The sequence below is a fragment of the Pinus tabuliformis genome, chromosome 5_2 (assembly GCF_031772625.1).
Source record: "Pinus tabuliformis cultivar Carrire ecotype Pingquan chromosome 5_2, CPIR1, whole genome shotgun sequence".
NCBI lineage: Eukaryota > Viridiplantae > Streptophyta > Pinopsida > Pinales > Pinaceae > Pinus > Pinus tabuliformis.
This window is the reverse complement of record NC_142306.1, coordinates 1,015,816,112-1,015,832,157: the sequence shown is the minus strand read 5'-3', so window position 1 is coordinate 1,015,832,157 and position 16,046 is coordinate 1,015,816,112.

Below are 16,046 nucleotides of genomic sequence, written 5' to 3'. Positions count from 1 at the left end.
ACGAATACTACTAATGAGAGATTTAATCATTCGCTTTTCAATATGCAACTTGAAATGCAAATTCACTTTCACTTTCGTATACTAAATGAATGCAATCCTTTTGATTTTGATGTCTCTAATTCTAAAAGAAACAAATAAGAAATAAACAAATGTGGAAAATGGTTGATCCAAACAATTGTAATCTATGTCCAGGTAGTGAAGAGAAATCGAATCAATGCCAAGATTGGTCCAATAGCAATCACTAAATAGTCAACCAAAAGTAAGCAAAGGGGAAGGCTCAATCAAACCAAGAAGCTGCAAACGAATCTTTGAGCAAAAAACAATGAAACTAGGTCACAAAGCAAGAAAAACAAGATTCATTCCACAAAGCTCACAAGAGAGTGCCTCAACCTATAAACAACGAAAAACAAGTTATCAAACAAGTGAGAACAACAAGGGACTAGCAAGACTGATGGATTCAGGAGGCAGAATTGAAAAAATCAATTCTACAGCAATCAGCGTGGGTGATACACAAGCAACAAGCACTGATAAAGAACACACCGCAACAACAATGCAATGTCAGCACGGAAGTACATGACTTTTTTGCGATGGTCTGATTTACAGAATCGTCACGATTGTTAGGCGTAATAACGCGACGAACAGGATATTGCAAAAGGGTGGTCGCGGTGATAGCACGACTGTTAAAACTAAATCCGCGATGACTTTCAAAACAATAAAAGGTGAACCAGAGCTCCCAAATCAAAACAGTAAAATCTTCAATCAAATAAGGACATTTCCCAGATCAACCCAGGAAACTCAAAAGACTGATAATTAATCCCCAATACTTCAAAAGAGACCAAAACAAAAATCAAGACAAGACTAAACAAGAAAAGAACAAAGGCCAAAGATTCATCCCCAGCGAAGTCGCCAATTTGTGATGCAGGAAAGTGTTCCCTCTGCGGACAGAGGCAACCCCTCTAGCCCTAGAGTGGGTCTAGTCACAAATAAGGATAGATCAAAAATAGCTTTCCTTAAACAGTCATAGTTGGAGGCCTACCTCAACCGGTGGTTGATGGAGTTCTGTTGCGCTACTCCAGCTTCCACTTCCTTCTCCTAACAAGTAATCAACCTAAAACAATGCAAAGGAAATACAACAAAGCACGTAACCGGAACAACAATGATCTATTTAATCACAAAGTTAAGAAGCCATGAGCTATCAAGTACATTACATACAAGACATAGGAAAACATCATTGATTGCATTAATAATGAAATAAGAGCAAGCTTACAACCAAAGTCTTGACATCACAAGCCTTCTCAGAAGGGTCCAACTAGCATGTTCCTCAAGCATTCACTCTTTGAAGATGGATCTACCAACATACAAATCTCTCTCACTCATAGGTTTTACACAAGATTAAGGGCACTTCACAACCTTCCACAAGCTATCAACAATCCCACAGTTGTCATACTCACATCAGCTATCTAGCAAACTCACAAACACTAACAGCACTGCTCCACTAGCCAACTATCAGCAACCATTCCCAAAACTAGCAGCACATAGCAATGGTGAGAGTTTAAATAGAAGAAGGAGTCTCCATGAAAGGTGGAATAATGAGCTTATCCCCAAGGAAGGTAGCACAAATGACGAAACAGTCGTGCCAGAGAAAGGAGGGCGACACAAACTATGCCAACAACCAGGTCTGGAGTCATCTGGAAGGCCGACTGTTGGAACAAATTCGCCCAATCTGGATCATCGCGGGCACATAACTGATCTTCTGCGCTGACATCGCTATTGAATAACGTAGCTAGTCAGGTCATTGCTGAAGATTACAAGTGACCTCGCGCTGGCACATAAAATCGGACCATCGCGGGAATCAGGTGTACTTCCGCGATGGCATTGCTTTTGGACTATTTAAGAGCACCCTTCAGCGCGTTTATTTAGCCAACAGACGCGATGAGGCAGAAACCTTTGGAAAAGTGGGTCATTTGGCAACATTAGAGAGAATTTCTCTAATATGAGCATGTATAACTTCGGACACATGACACAGTAGGAGGACTGGGATGAAGACAATGACAAATTACTGTGTAACAGTGATTTCTCTACTAAAAGACACAATAAAACAAGGCCACCACTAAAGCTGGACCGGAGACGTAGCCCTGGAGAATAGGGTGAACTCCTTATTAAAAGTTGTTTGTGTCTTTGTATTGCTTACTGTATTTCTCTATTGTCTTTCCATTTATTTTCTGTGTATTGGCAATCTGATCGATCCGTTGTTTCAATAACACAGAATACACACACCAGCACATGGATCTGTAATACCTTTTGTTAATAAATCTTCACTAAGGTCACCCATAGGGTGATTATCAGATCATGCCTAAAGATCCTCTTGCTACCTTTTCTTCTCATGCTAAGAAAAGAAATAATTCCGGGACTAAATCAAAAAGAAAGGTTAGACCTAAGGGTGGAAGAAAAGGACAATGTTACATTTGTGATAACGCAGGTCACTATGCAAGGGAGTGCCCTGATAGAAATGACTCACACTGGGAAAATGATCAAAATCCCTCTCATAGCGATCAAAGGAATGGAAAATTCAATAGCAAAGGTAAAAGGAATGTTGGAAATCAAGGAAGAGGACAACCATTCAAGAAGGCTAGAAATTCTAGGTATGAATCCAATATTGTTGAAAATAAGTAGGATGAATATTATCTACCAGCTGCTCTATCTACCTCGGCTCCTTCGGACTCAATGGGAATTTGGCTCATTGATAGTGGTGCCTCAAGGCACTTCAACGGTTACAAAGAAGTTCTCCATAATCTGATAGAGAAAGAAACTAACCTGGAAATTGTCCTTGGAGATAATATGAAATATCCTATGAAAGGTGTAGGCAATGTCTCTCTCAAATTGAATCAAGGTAATACGATCCACTTACAGGATGTATTTTATGTACCTGACCTCAAAAAGAACTTGGTGTCCATCTCGGCAATGGAAGACAAAGGCTACAAGGTAACCTTCAGCAGTGGCAAGGTATGTATATGGAAAAATAATGTTAAATATGCCTTCACTCTTGGGTTTCGAGTTGATTCATTATATCAGGTCAGTGGAAGTCCACTGGGTGTCATGTCTTGTGACACATCTCTTCAGTCCAAACTTTGGCATTGAAAGTTTTCCCACCTTCATTACAAAGCTCTACCCGATGTAAGACAAATGGTTATAGGGATGCCTGAATTCTGAGTAGAGAAAGAAGGTGTATATCTGCGATGTGCCGAAGGAAAGCTCAAAAGGGGACCATTCCCCTCAAGCCAAAGTAAGACCTCTGATATATTACAGTTGGTTCACTCAAGAATATTTGAGGCTAGCAGTAAGAGGGAGACTACTACACCATATACTCCTAAGCAGAATGGTGTGGCAGAAAGGAAGCACCGTACGATTGTGGAAGCTGTCTATGCCATGCTCCATGATCAAATGCTTTCAAAGTTTCTATGGGAAAGTGATGTAAAAATGCCTGATGTGGAGGAACCCATGGATCCTATTTATCCACCTGAGCCTTCCTCTTCTAAGAAGAGGCCCTCTTGGCTTAGGGGGCTACTTGATGATGCTGAAGGACAAGCTGCACCCCGAGGAACCTTCCGTGAAAGTAAGAAACCTAATAGGTATCAGGGATACCTGACCATCATGAGCATGATCATACAAAATGAGCCTTCATCATTCTCATATGCCATCAAGCATCAAGTATGGAAGGATGATATGACCGAAGAATATGAGTCTATTATGAAAAATGATGTCTGGGAAGTAGTTCCCAGACCCCAAGACAAGACAATTGTCACTTATAAATGGCTTTACAAGATAAAGCATGTAGCAGATGGAAGTACAGAAAAATATAAGGCTCATTTTGTTGCTTGTGGTTTCTCCCAGAAGGAAAGTATAGACTATGATGAGATATCTGCACCTGTTGCCAGATATATGACCATCTGCTCAATCATAGCCCTTGCGGCTTCGCAAGGATGGAACCTACATCAGATGGATGTCAAGACTGCGTTCTTGCATGGTTCGATCAAAGAAGAGGTATACATGGAGCAACCCGAAGGATTTGAGATTTATGATCGAAAATCTCATGTATGCAGGTCGAAGAAGGCTCTCTATGGGTTGATGAAGCTGGGATTCACTAGGAGTGAAGTCGATCCTAAACTTTACTTTAAGGTTGAAGATGACAAGCCTCTCATACTAGTGTTGTATGTGGATGACCTCTTTCTAATAGGTGCAGACCCTCTTATTCACAAATGTAAGAGAGAGTTGGCTTCTAAATTTGAAAGGAAGGATCTAGGACTGATGCACTATTTCCTAGGACTTGAAGTTTGGCAGAAGCCAAAGGAAATCTTCCTATCTCAAGGAAAATATGTGGTGAAGATATTGGAAAGATTTGGTATGCTAGATTGCAAGCCTGTAACTACCCCGATGGAGCTTGACTTCAAGAAGTTAAGCAGTAGTGCTGCTGGACTTGTTTTACGAAATGCTACCGAGTATCGGCAACTCGTCGTAGAATTAAAGTTCTTAGTGAACTCCCGTCTAGATATATGCTTCGCAGTCAACACATTGAGTCAACATTTGGTTGAACCTCGCCACATACATTGGATTGGTGCCAAGAATCTATTGACATATCTTTGTGGCACAATTACTTATGGGTTAAGATACACCGCCGGAGATGTGAGACTACTTGGATACACTGATGTTGATTGGGCAGGCAATGTGGAGGACCGTAAGAGCACTTCCAGGTGTTGTTTCTCCTTGGGATCTGCTTCGATATCCTGGATGAGCAGGAAGCAGAAGTTGGTGGCTTTGAGCACCACTGAAGCAGAGTATATTTCTGCTAGCATGGCCTCCTGTGAGGCAATCTAGTTGAAAAAGCTCTTCAATGAGCTGTTTGGATTTACATTGGATACCACCGTGATCCTATGTGACAACCAGAGTGGGATTTGTTTGTCAGAGAATCCTGGATTTCATGATCGCTCCCAACATATCGATATCAGGTACCATTATATTTGAGATATGGTGCAGCAGGGAGCTATAAGGCTCCATCATATCGGTACAGATGAACAGGTCGTCGACATTCTAACAAAGACCCTAGGAAAGTTCAAATTTTTGACTTTCCAAAAACGACTTAGTGTCATTCAAAGACCCTTCGATGAGGGTCCTATATGATGCATTGAGCTCTGGGAGCTCCGAGGGAGTGCGGGGTACTTCTTGGAGTGACATATGACCACAGGGTGATTCACCATCCCCTGGTGGTATACATGTACATCCCATGGCGACTATGTAGCAAGATGATTGGTTCTCCTATGAGACCTGGATGATGTGTTCTCCATGGTGATTGTGGACAGGATGATTCACTCTCCTGTGGACAGGATGATTCGCTCTCCTGTGGAAAAGATGATTAGCTCTCTTGTGGGACAGGATGATTTGCTCTCCTGTGGGTAGGATGATTCACTCTCCTGTGGACAAGATGATTCACTCTCTTGTGGGACAAGATGATTCGCTTTCTTGTGGGACAGGATGATTTTCTCTACTGTGGACAGGATTGATTAGTTTCTCCTGTCGAGTCATCTTACCCAAGTAGTCTGGGACTCATGGGAAGTACCTCTCATATGATCAATGAGCAAGGAAATGAGGATAGGGACCATAGTAGTACTGATGGATGCATCACTGTATCTACCATACTCCCTATGCTAGGATGACCTTCATTGATCTGGGATCAATGATACTGGTATGGTACCAATGGTAGGAGTTGTACCCACTATGACATTGACTTCGGGTTGGTTGAGACTAGTCTAGGACCAGTGGTACATACTCTGAGACTGACTTTGAGTCAATGAAGGACTGGTCTAGGACTAGTGGTAGGAGTGGTACATACTATGATGCTGACATTAGGTTAGTTGAGACTGGTCTGGGACTAGTGGTAAGCACTCTGAGACTGACTTTAAGCCAATGGAGGATGATACTAGTCTAGGACCAGTGGTAGGAGTTGTACCCACTATGACGCTGACTTCGAGTCAGTTGAGACTAGTTTGGGATGAGTGGTACATACTCTGAGACTGACTTTGGGTCAGTGAAGGATTGGTCTGGGACCAGTGGAAGGAGTGGTACATACTATGATGATGACTTCGAGTCGATTGAGACTGGTCTGGGACTAGTGGTACGCACTCTAAGACTTAATTTAAGTCATTGGAGGATGATACTAGTCTGGGACCAGTGGTAGGAGTTGTACCCACTATGACGCTGACTTCGGGTTGGTTGAGACTAGTCTGGGACTAGTGGTACATACTCTAAGACTGACTTTGGGTCAGTATGATACATCCTCGATCATTTATTCCTCTTCATAATTCGGACAAAGCATAGTAGAGAAAAATAGAGCAGAGTAGAGCAGATCAGCATAGGCAAAAATAGAACAGAGCAGAGCAGACAGAACAGAGCAGTGCAGGCAGGATAGAGCAAAGCTGAGCAGGGGTCAGGCTGTACAGGGCAGTGCATTTGATGGATGAATAGTAGCGACTGACAGACACATTGGAGATGGAGTTCCCCCTAGTTAAGAGGGAGTTTTAAAATTGGCAACTAGGGCCAAACTCCATGTGGGTCATCTTATTCATGGCTGATAATATTTTTATTGGATTCCTCTCATCGAGAGGTGTAGGATTGATCTAAAGATCATCTGATTTTGATAAGTATTTATGGAGATATTAATTTATTTTCATTATGGAATAATTATCAAGCCGACCTACAACTCATGTAGGCTCAGAAGCCCAACAGTTGCATCTATTCAAAAATCAATAGTTGTGTATAAATACAGGATAACTTTTCCTCATTTGCACTCACTCATCTCATCACATCTCTCTCTCTCTCCTGCGCAGAAAAGAGACTCTCTCTCACACATGTGGAAGGAAGGACACAGTTTTAGGGCAACAACTACAAAACCAAAGTTTCACCAACATTGACCAGAAGACTCCCTCCTCAGAACTGTGCTATAGGTCCATCTGGATATCCTCTGAAGACCACATTTTTTGGTGGTGGAATCAAGCCGATCCAACAGTCAGTTTGCGAGATATTGTTTGCCCTAGTTTGGGACTGATCTAGGGTTTGCTGTTGCTGATGTAAATTAGATTTATGTACTATTTCTCTCTGCTAGATTATTGAAGATAAAGGAAGATTTGATCAAAGGGTTTCCCCACATTGGGGTTTGTCCCTGGCTAGCCACCACATCTTGTGTCTCTTGGCTTGGCTTGTTTTCTGTCGATCGTTTAATGTTCTATCTACACTTTACTTTATGTACATGTGATTGCTAATTTGTGGATAATAATAAAGAAAGATAAGTAAATTGTTATAAGCATAGAACATACCATAAATTAACATGTACACAATGCATGTCTAAGTACTTTCGTGAAGACTTAGATGAATTCTCTTATGTTTACTAATAACTTAAGTAAATCTATGTGAACACTACTTTAGGACTGCTCTCTGCTGCGTGTAAGTAACAAAATTAATTGTTCAAGGTACGTAAGGACTGATCGTAGACCTTCACGAAGGTCTGAAGGTTACTTTAACAGAGTGCAGTGACGAGCCCTAAGATTTTATTGATCTGCATGAAGGCAGATCTGAGGCACTAAAAGACATCACACTAGTCTCTAGATGCATAAACTTGGTTGTTGGATCCCCCCATACTGCTTCGGGTGAGACGGCAGCCTACGCTATGCAGGTTGTTGTCGAAATGGCCAGTAGTGTAGGGTTTTGTTGGTTGGTGTAGCTAACTTCGAACCTGGGTTAGGATCCCCCTAAGCCAACAATAATTTAATAAAAATGGTTTACTAAATTATTTCCCATGGTGAAAGTGATTTTACTGTGGTAAAATTAATCCTATATGGTGTATTTCTATCCACCTAGTTACAAATGGCTAGGTGATCATTTTTTGGTGATAACACCATGATTGCTACAAATTAGCAATCACACATGTAGAATTGAACTCTAACTCCTCCAACTCAAATTTACTGAGTAAACCGGGGGACACAAGCCATGTCACATAAGTTAACATCATCCAAGTTGTTCGTTGTTGTGGAAATTCGAATTTTCTCAATTTAATCAAGGAAAAATCAAATTGAGAATTTCCTTCTACATTTTTCAACATTCCTTGTCAACAAGAAAAGGATTATCAACCACCCCTATCATGCACCTATGGAACTCAAACTTCCCTCTTAACAAGTCCTTTGTCAAAATGTCAGCATCTTATTCCTCTATCAGAATGTAATGCAACAACATTATACGCCTCGTCACACATTCCTATAGATGGTGATACATGATATCTATATGCTTGGATCGATCATGAAAAATAAGATTTTTAGAGAGCTTGATGTAGCTCTAATAATCACAGTAGATCACAATTGGATCCATCATCTAACCAAACAATCTAACAAGAATCTTTCTCATCGAGATTGCCTCACATGTTTCTTGACTGGCAGACATGTATTATGCTTCTTCCAAGCTAAGAGCCACAGATATTTGCTTCTTATTCTACCAATAAATTTTTGCAGACCCAACACTGAAAATTCCACCTGATGTACTCTTTTGGCCTGATGGAATCCCTGCCCAATCTGCATCTATGAAGCCACACAACTTCACTCCCTCTTTCCGTCTATACCATAGTCCAAATTAGGTATTTCCTCTGAGGTACCATAGAACATGCTTAGTTTCCTTCCAAAATAATTTGGTTTGCCTAACCATAGCTTGGCTCAACTAGTTCACTGTATCGCACATATATGGTTGTGTGTTTACAAGATACATTAGTGAATCCATCAATTGTTGGTAAATAGTAGCATGCACTTCCTCACCTGAAGTGGTGTCTTCCTTCCTCTAGTTGGCCACCAAAGGTGTCTCCAAGAGTTTAAAATTGTCCATGTGGAACCTCTAAAGTATCTCGTTGGCATACTTTCCCTGAGAGAAAAACATTTCCCCATTTCCTTGCCATACTTCCAATCTAAGGAAGTAGTACATGAGACCCATGTCTTTCATTTCAAACTCTCTTGCAAGGTCCATCTTGTAAGATTTGATTAGTTGCTCATCACCAATTAAAATCAAGTCATCAACATATAAGTCAATAATCAACAATTTACCTTCTACCAAAATATGATAGAGGTTTGCATCCATTTTACTTTTGGCGAAGCCCAACCCAGTGAGATAGTTATTAATCCTTGTGTACCAAGCATGGGGTGCCTTCTTGAGACTATACAACGCTCTCTTGAGTTTTCACATGTTGATGCCTTCACTTTGAGATCTTGTGGAGAAAGAAGCTAATGACAAGTGGTGAGGATGACCATTGGATTTTTGGAGTTGACAGCTGAGGGAAGAATAGAAACTGGAATATTACTAGCAGTCACAGAAAGGTGGCGGGAATAAACAGGGACAGCTGAGCAAGGAGAGAATAGAGGTTGCAGAGAATGAAGGCAACCGAGCAAAAGGAAGGTAGAACTAGCATTATGAGTGCATGGAAGAGGATAAAAAGTAGAAGAAAGAGCGAAGGAGGGTTGTTGTTAGTCAGTTGAGCGAGCTTGTGATAGTTAGAGTCTTCATGTGTTGCAGAGTAATGTGAACAACTCCATGGTCCTATCTGTATCTATTTATGCTGGTTATGTTATTCATGTTATTAATGATCAAGCCTTGAGCCTTATGTACCAATTTATGTTATGTTAATGGAAGATACGGTTCAGATCCACCTTGTGTTCTTAATCTTTGTGTTGACTCTTTAAAAAATTTAATGAATGCATCTAGTTATATAGTTTCCTGATATGGCATGAGTAGATCATTGTGATTGGGTTAATATAGATGCTAAGTTATTATATTTTGGTCTCTTTTGTTCGATATGACTCCTCTAGTGCCTAATTCCACCCTCATCTAACTTTAGTCATGACACGCCTCAGGTGAGACTCCTTACCCTCTGTAGGTAAGGTGAAAATACTGGCATTGCTTTAGACTACAACGGAGCTTTGTTGGCCCCTTGTGCTTGAACCCAGGGTCTCAACCCTATTTTCATTTTAGTGCCAACAAATGGTTCCGTTGTCAGGACCTAAAATCAAAAAGGAGGGTTTATAATATGGTATCGAGGATTTTTAAGAAGAAAATACAAAACTGGTGAGATGAGCAAGTGGATCGGTTTGTATCTCAGCAATCTCTACTTTTCCACTGAGTTGTTGTGAAAGTGAAATATGAATTTCTATATGTTGGGCAGCAGATCCCCTGCGTAACAGTTTTGGGGCTTAAAGCCCACAATTTTGGGTAATGGTATTGTAAAGGCTCCGCAAAGTGTGCAGAGTACGAATTTTAATGAGTCAAGTCAAAGGGTAGTCCCCCTAAAATATTGTAATCTAATCTAGAATGTGTCGGTCTACCCATGGTCTGCAAACCATGGGAACGTATAAATAGAGCGAGGCTCTAGGGGTAGAAGTCAGTTTTTGTTGGTTTGGATCTCAAGTATTATGGGTTTTTGAATGTGATATTCACTCTGAGTCTGTAAGTCCAAGTCTTGGGTTGTAGGAATAGGAAGAGACTCTACAGCTGTGTGCGTAGAGGCCTAGTAGAATCCGCAGCTGTGTGCGCGGACCCCTGCAGCTGAGTGCACAAATTAGAATTGAATTGTACTGGAACAGAAGATTAATAAGAGATAAGTTGATTCTGAAATATTGTGCATCTATTCATAGATCTGTATGTTTATGCTTCTGTTATATGTTTATGCGTCTCTTTATGGTTTATGGTTGCGCGCACTGGTTATAAATGTTGAATGATTGATAAAAATTACTAAGCCCACAAAGTTAAGTTAGATCTATAATAATAACACGGTAAGGTTAGAGGATCTAGATAGCACCCCATCGCGCTCTGTACTAAGCTACGGGAAGGTCAGACAACTACATGGAGCTACACTGGTGCATAGGATCAGTTAGCAACCTTTCCAGAACACATCAAGACATCCCTAGGGTGTGAAAACCTGGTTCCAGCACACTCCCATACTACCTCGGGTGAGACCTCAGTCCGCGCTCCACAGATTGTTGCCGAAAGGGCTAGTAGTTTTGGGATTTGTTTGGCTAAAACACTTTTGAACCTGGGTCAGGCCCCAATAAGCCAACAAATGGTTCCATTGCCGGGACCGGGATCTGCCTAAGGGATGTCCGATGTCAGAACACTGGAACCCTACGAAGAAGGAAATTGAAGATTGGTTGGATTAGGAGCTTCACGAGTTCGTGATATAGGAAAAAAAAAACCCCAGAAATATCCGAGAAGAGGTGGCTGGATCGCTATGTATATACGAAAATCCATGAGATCTTCTTCGCACCCTTCTCTTCAGAGCTGTATGATTGGATCGCGAGGTTAGCATACAACCAGGGAAGGTACAAGCTCGATCAACCGATAGTGTGGACTCTAGAGTTAGTGCGCAGACTAGAGGCATCAGAAGATAAGATCACGCGGGCCGTGGACCATCGGCTCGACCGGATAATAGGAGGTTTATCAATGAGTTCACAATAGACATGACTGTGAGCTATAATGCAGTAGAACGACGGTTTCTCAAAGGACCGCAAGGTAGGTAAATCAAGTCCTTGAATACCTGGATTAAGATGTTGTTATGTGAAAAGTGAGTTATGTGAATACATTGATGAGTGGAATGACGCGGAGTGGAAAGATCTACAAAGGGATCAAAGGGTTAGGGAACAGTCCTTTAATTTCACCTTCACGGGAGAGCGAGGAAGAGTGCACTCGGGTCTCTCTGAGAAGTGCGGTAAATTTGATAAGACAGTGCATTCCACAGTTATCACCTCCACTTACGCCCTCACCCACCTCACCTACTTCACCTCCATCCTCAACCACTCCACCTCCACCAAACCCGCAGTTCAGCATGGCGAGCGCGATCAAGCTACCCATATTCAGAGGAGTAGGGAACGAGGATCCAGACCAGTTTTGGTTCGTGGTAAGAGCAATGTGGGAAGCACAAGGGGTCACGGATGACAACATCAAGAAGGCCACATTGGTAAGCGCACTATAGGATCGCGTGTTGACATGGTATATCAAGCACTCGAATGATCACCCAAATGAAGGAATAGCGGAGATCTAGAATGCGCTAAACAGAGAGTTTAGCTAGCCGAAATCAGAGACATAGACGATCATTGGATTTAAAGAGATCACAATGCTTCCAAGCGAGACCCCCTAGGATCTGGATCAGAGACTGAAAAGTACGATCCGCGAGGCTAATATGATGCTAACGGATTCACAGCACCGCATGTGGTTTGTGGTGTCTTTGACACCACACTTAAGGACGGCGCTGTCACAACAGAATCTCTCAACCCAGGCAGAAGCATTAGAGATGGCGATGAGGTTGCATGAAACACCAATACAAGATCCAAGGTTGGGAGTCCAACAAATCCATGCACGGCTATAGAACCTATGCTTGGAAATGCAGAGTTTGAAGCAGGATAGGGCACCCCGGCCAGAAGCGCGCGAAGAAGTGTGGTGCATAAAATGTAAAGGCCAGGGCCACGACAAGGATCACTGTCCAGTATTCGCAAACTATTTGGCAGGGGGGGACCAATGTCATTGAGATCAAAGGCACAGGTGGGCCCAAGTGCAGCACCCGCGCTCTGGTGCGTGATCTGTCAGGTGGGAGAAAAGCACGTGACAGACAACTGTCACTTGTTGTAGAAGTATATACAGGCTCCCCAGCAACTGCTTTGTAATTTTTGTAGAGCGGTGGGCCACGATGAGTGTACTTATCGCAGCTATGAGTTAATGATGGAGTGGACCCCAACATATAGAATGCAGATGGAAACGCGAGGCCTTGACCCAGTTGTGGGGATGGCATGCGCTAAATTTCAAGGGCGAGGTCGAGGATGAGGAGGAACGTGGCTAGGAAGGGGTCGTGGACAGCTAATTTGTTACAATTGTGGAGGACCGGGACACTACGCCCATGATTGTACCAACCCAACAAGAATATCTTGTTCGTACTGTGAGTAGTTTGATCATGAAATGGTACATTGTCCTATGCTAATTGTACATATGCGTTAGAAAGGGGTACTACAGTCTACTCTGACCTAGAATATCCAAATGATGAGGTTTGAACCACGTGAAGAAGACCCCAACGTGAACATGATGCTTAGAAGCGGTGTGACCACAGGGGAAGACAAGGGGAAGCAGCCCGAGGAAGATACATGGGTGCGCAAGGCTCCTACAAAGGAACCTGAGTTTGACTTGGAACATGTAAAGAAGACATTTATGGAAGCTAAGAAGAGCTTCGCGGAGGCCTCTACTTTATGTAGTAAGGATCAGCCAGAGATAGGAATGGATCCTTCTATGCTAACTACCTTTTTAGAGACATGCATGAAATTGTTGTGCGATAATAAGGTGGTTAAAGGATTACAGGAGTTGATAACAAAGTGCGCAGGGCCAGGAGAACCGCGTGTAGTCTGGAAACTAGGAAAGCATACATTATGCACCGGGAGGGATATGCAATTAACGGTGTAGATTGGTGAATATGAAATGGATCAGGTAATCCTAGACCTAAGTTTAGACATGAATGATGAGCCCCAAAAATGGATAATTATATGGGCTCATTCAACCTCCTAAATCGACTTAATCCACCATTCTCATTAGTTTAGTGCATATTTTTTATTATATTTATGCTAATAGAGTGAATTGGGTTAGTCATTATGCCAACAAGTCTAATGGGTGCTTTGTGCAGATTTTTAGTCAATTTTGAGACAAAATCAAAGGTTTAAATGAGCACTTGGCAGCCAAATTCGTGGAGAGGATTTTTAGGAAGGTGTCCCCTTCATTTATGGGCCCTTACCTCGAATTCTCCACCATCGGCTCGGAGTTCAAGGGCCACCACATCAATTATCACAAGGGTAGCCGAGCAAGGGCTAGTAAAGGCGCTGTTAACTACAAGTTTTGGCAACCGAGTTCCTAAAGTTTAGGAGGGATGTTGGGGTCCTCAATTTGTATAAATAAGGAGGCTTATGCCCTCATTTCAGTTAGTCACTTTGTAGGCAGAAGTTAGCTAGTTTGTAGTTCGATTTTAGTCATTTTTTAGGCAGTAGATTAGCTCTGCATTTCAGCACACTTTCAAGCTTTCCCTTGTGGACAGTTTTTGATGTAACTATTATTTCTTGCTCAATAAAGATGAATCCAGCTTTGCACTAGCTCTAATCTCTCTTACGAGGATGTAGCTCTTGGGGTTGGGCCCAACTCAAGTGCCCAATACTTCCTTTGTTTACTTTCATGTGTTTTTGCTGCATTCTTAGAAGAAAATCTGTTATTTAGATTTAAATCTTGTTTTTTTTATTTAGGTTGCTTTTGATGATTAAAAAGGATTTTCATGTTCATATTGATTTGATAGGTTAATAACAAAGAAGATCTTCAGAAAAAGGCTATCAAGCACCTCTTATCTCACCTCTCCCTCAGTGGGACCATGAGCTGGGACCAAGGAGTCCTTGCTACCACCAAAAACACTCTCTTTGCTTCCTCGTGCAATTATTAGTGTTAGATTCTCATTTGCAGAAGTTGATACCAGTTGTGATTACATGCTCAGGTTCATGATTGCTTAGTTTTCATAGCTACTTCACATGATTTCGTTGCAAATAAACTGTTGTTCATTTTCTTTGCTGTTATTTAGGACAGATTAGGTTAAAGTAGCTAGGTCCTTGATTTTCCAAGTCTTTGTTTGTTCAGTTTGAGAAATAACTTGCAGAGCACCTGTGATACCTCCTCATCTATCCTTACCCCATCCATGCAACCTGCTTCGTCCTCTAACTCGGATTCTTGCCTTACATTTGCCACATTCTCTCGCTTTGCCCTAATTTCTACATTCCTGTGCATCATTGCTCCCTCCATCCTCGAACGAATCCAATCGCTCCTTAGCCTCATTCACCAGGTCCTAGACCCCTTAACATCCTTATCCAACCTCCATTTCCACTTTCCCACCGTTTTTCCTCCATCAACCCTCCAAAATCCTCTTTTCGGAACATCCTGTAGAAAATTTCAGAACATCCTCTAGAACCCCTGTAGACTTCCTGTAGAAGCTCACGAAAGTGGTTTCTTGAGATCTGATCACTGTGAAACTCTCTGGAAGGGTGCTAGGGACCCCTTAGGCCCTCTTCTAACCTTCCAAACCTCCTGCAGGCATTTTCTTTCGCTAATCCACCTCTGCACAGTCAAAAACAGTTAAAGCACATGCACAATAATTCTACCAACTTACTCAAAAATACAAAAAGTTGTTTCTTTTCATATTTCACTTCAGAAGTAGCTTAGTCACATGCATTTTACCTTTATAAGAGTCAATGGCATTCCTTTATGTAGCTTTCATCATTTTTCTTGCACCAGTAGGGTTAGTTGATAAAACTAGGGTTTGCTAGGGTTCATTTCCTTTTCGCTTTCAATTTCTTTCTGCAAGTAGATTAGCCTCCTTTGAGTTAGCTTTCATCCATCAGTTAAAAAGCTTCTTCTAAGAGCTCATAGAAGTTGGCTTAAGCTCCTAGCAGACTTGTGCCAGCTGATCAAGTGAGAGTCGCGGCAAGAGCTAGTACTTGTGCATACAGCACCGTCGCTTCCAAGTTTGTTATGAACTACCGGGTTGATAAAATTAAAGAAGGGAGTCCCAGGAGTTGCAGCATTATTGCTGCAATACTGGGGCCCACCATATTTTTGGTGCCGTTGCCGAGGAAGCGTCAGATTATTGGTGATTGTTGCTTTTCTTTTATTTTCTACTACAAACTTCTGCTAGGTAGCTTATTTCATTTCCATTCTGCAATTTCATTTCCGCAAAAGTAGATTAGACATTTCCTGCTTTCATAGATTAGCATTTCAATTCCGCAATTTCAATTCTGCAATTTCAATTCTGCAAGCGTAGACTAGCATTTCATTCCTACAATTTCATTTGAGCGAAATAGATTAGTCCTTTCCTGCTTTCATTTCAATTCCGCATTTTCATTTCATCAAGATAGTTAGTTGTAGTTCAATCTATTTTAGTTTTGTAGGTACAAGCAGAAAAAAATCAA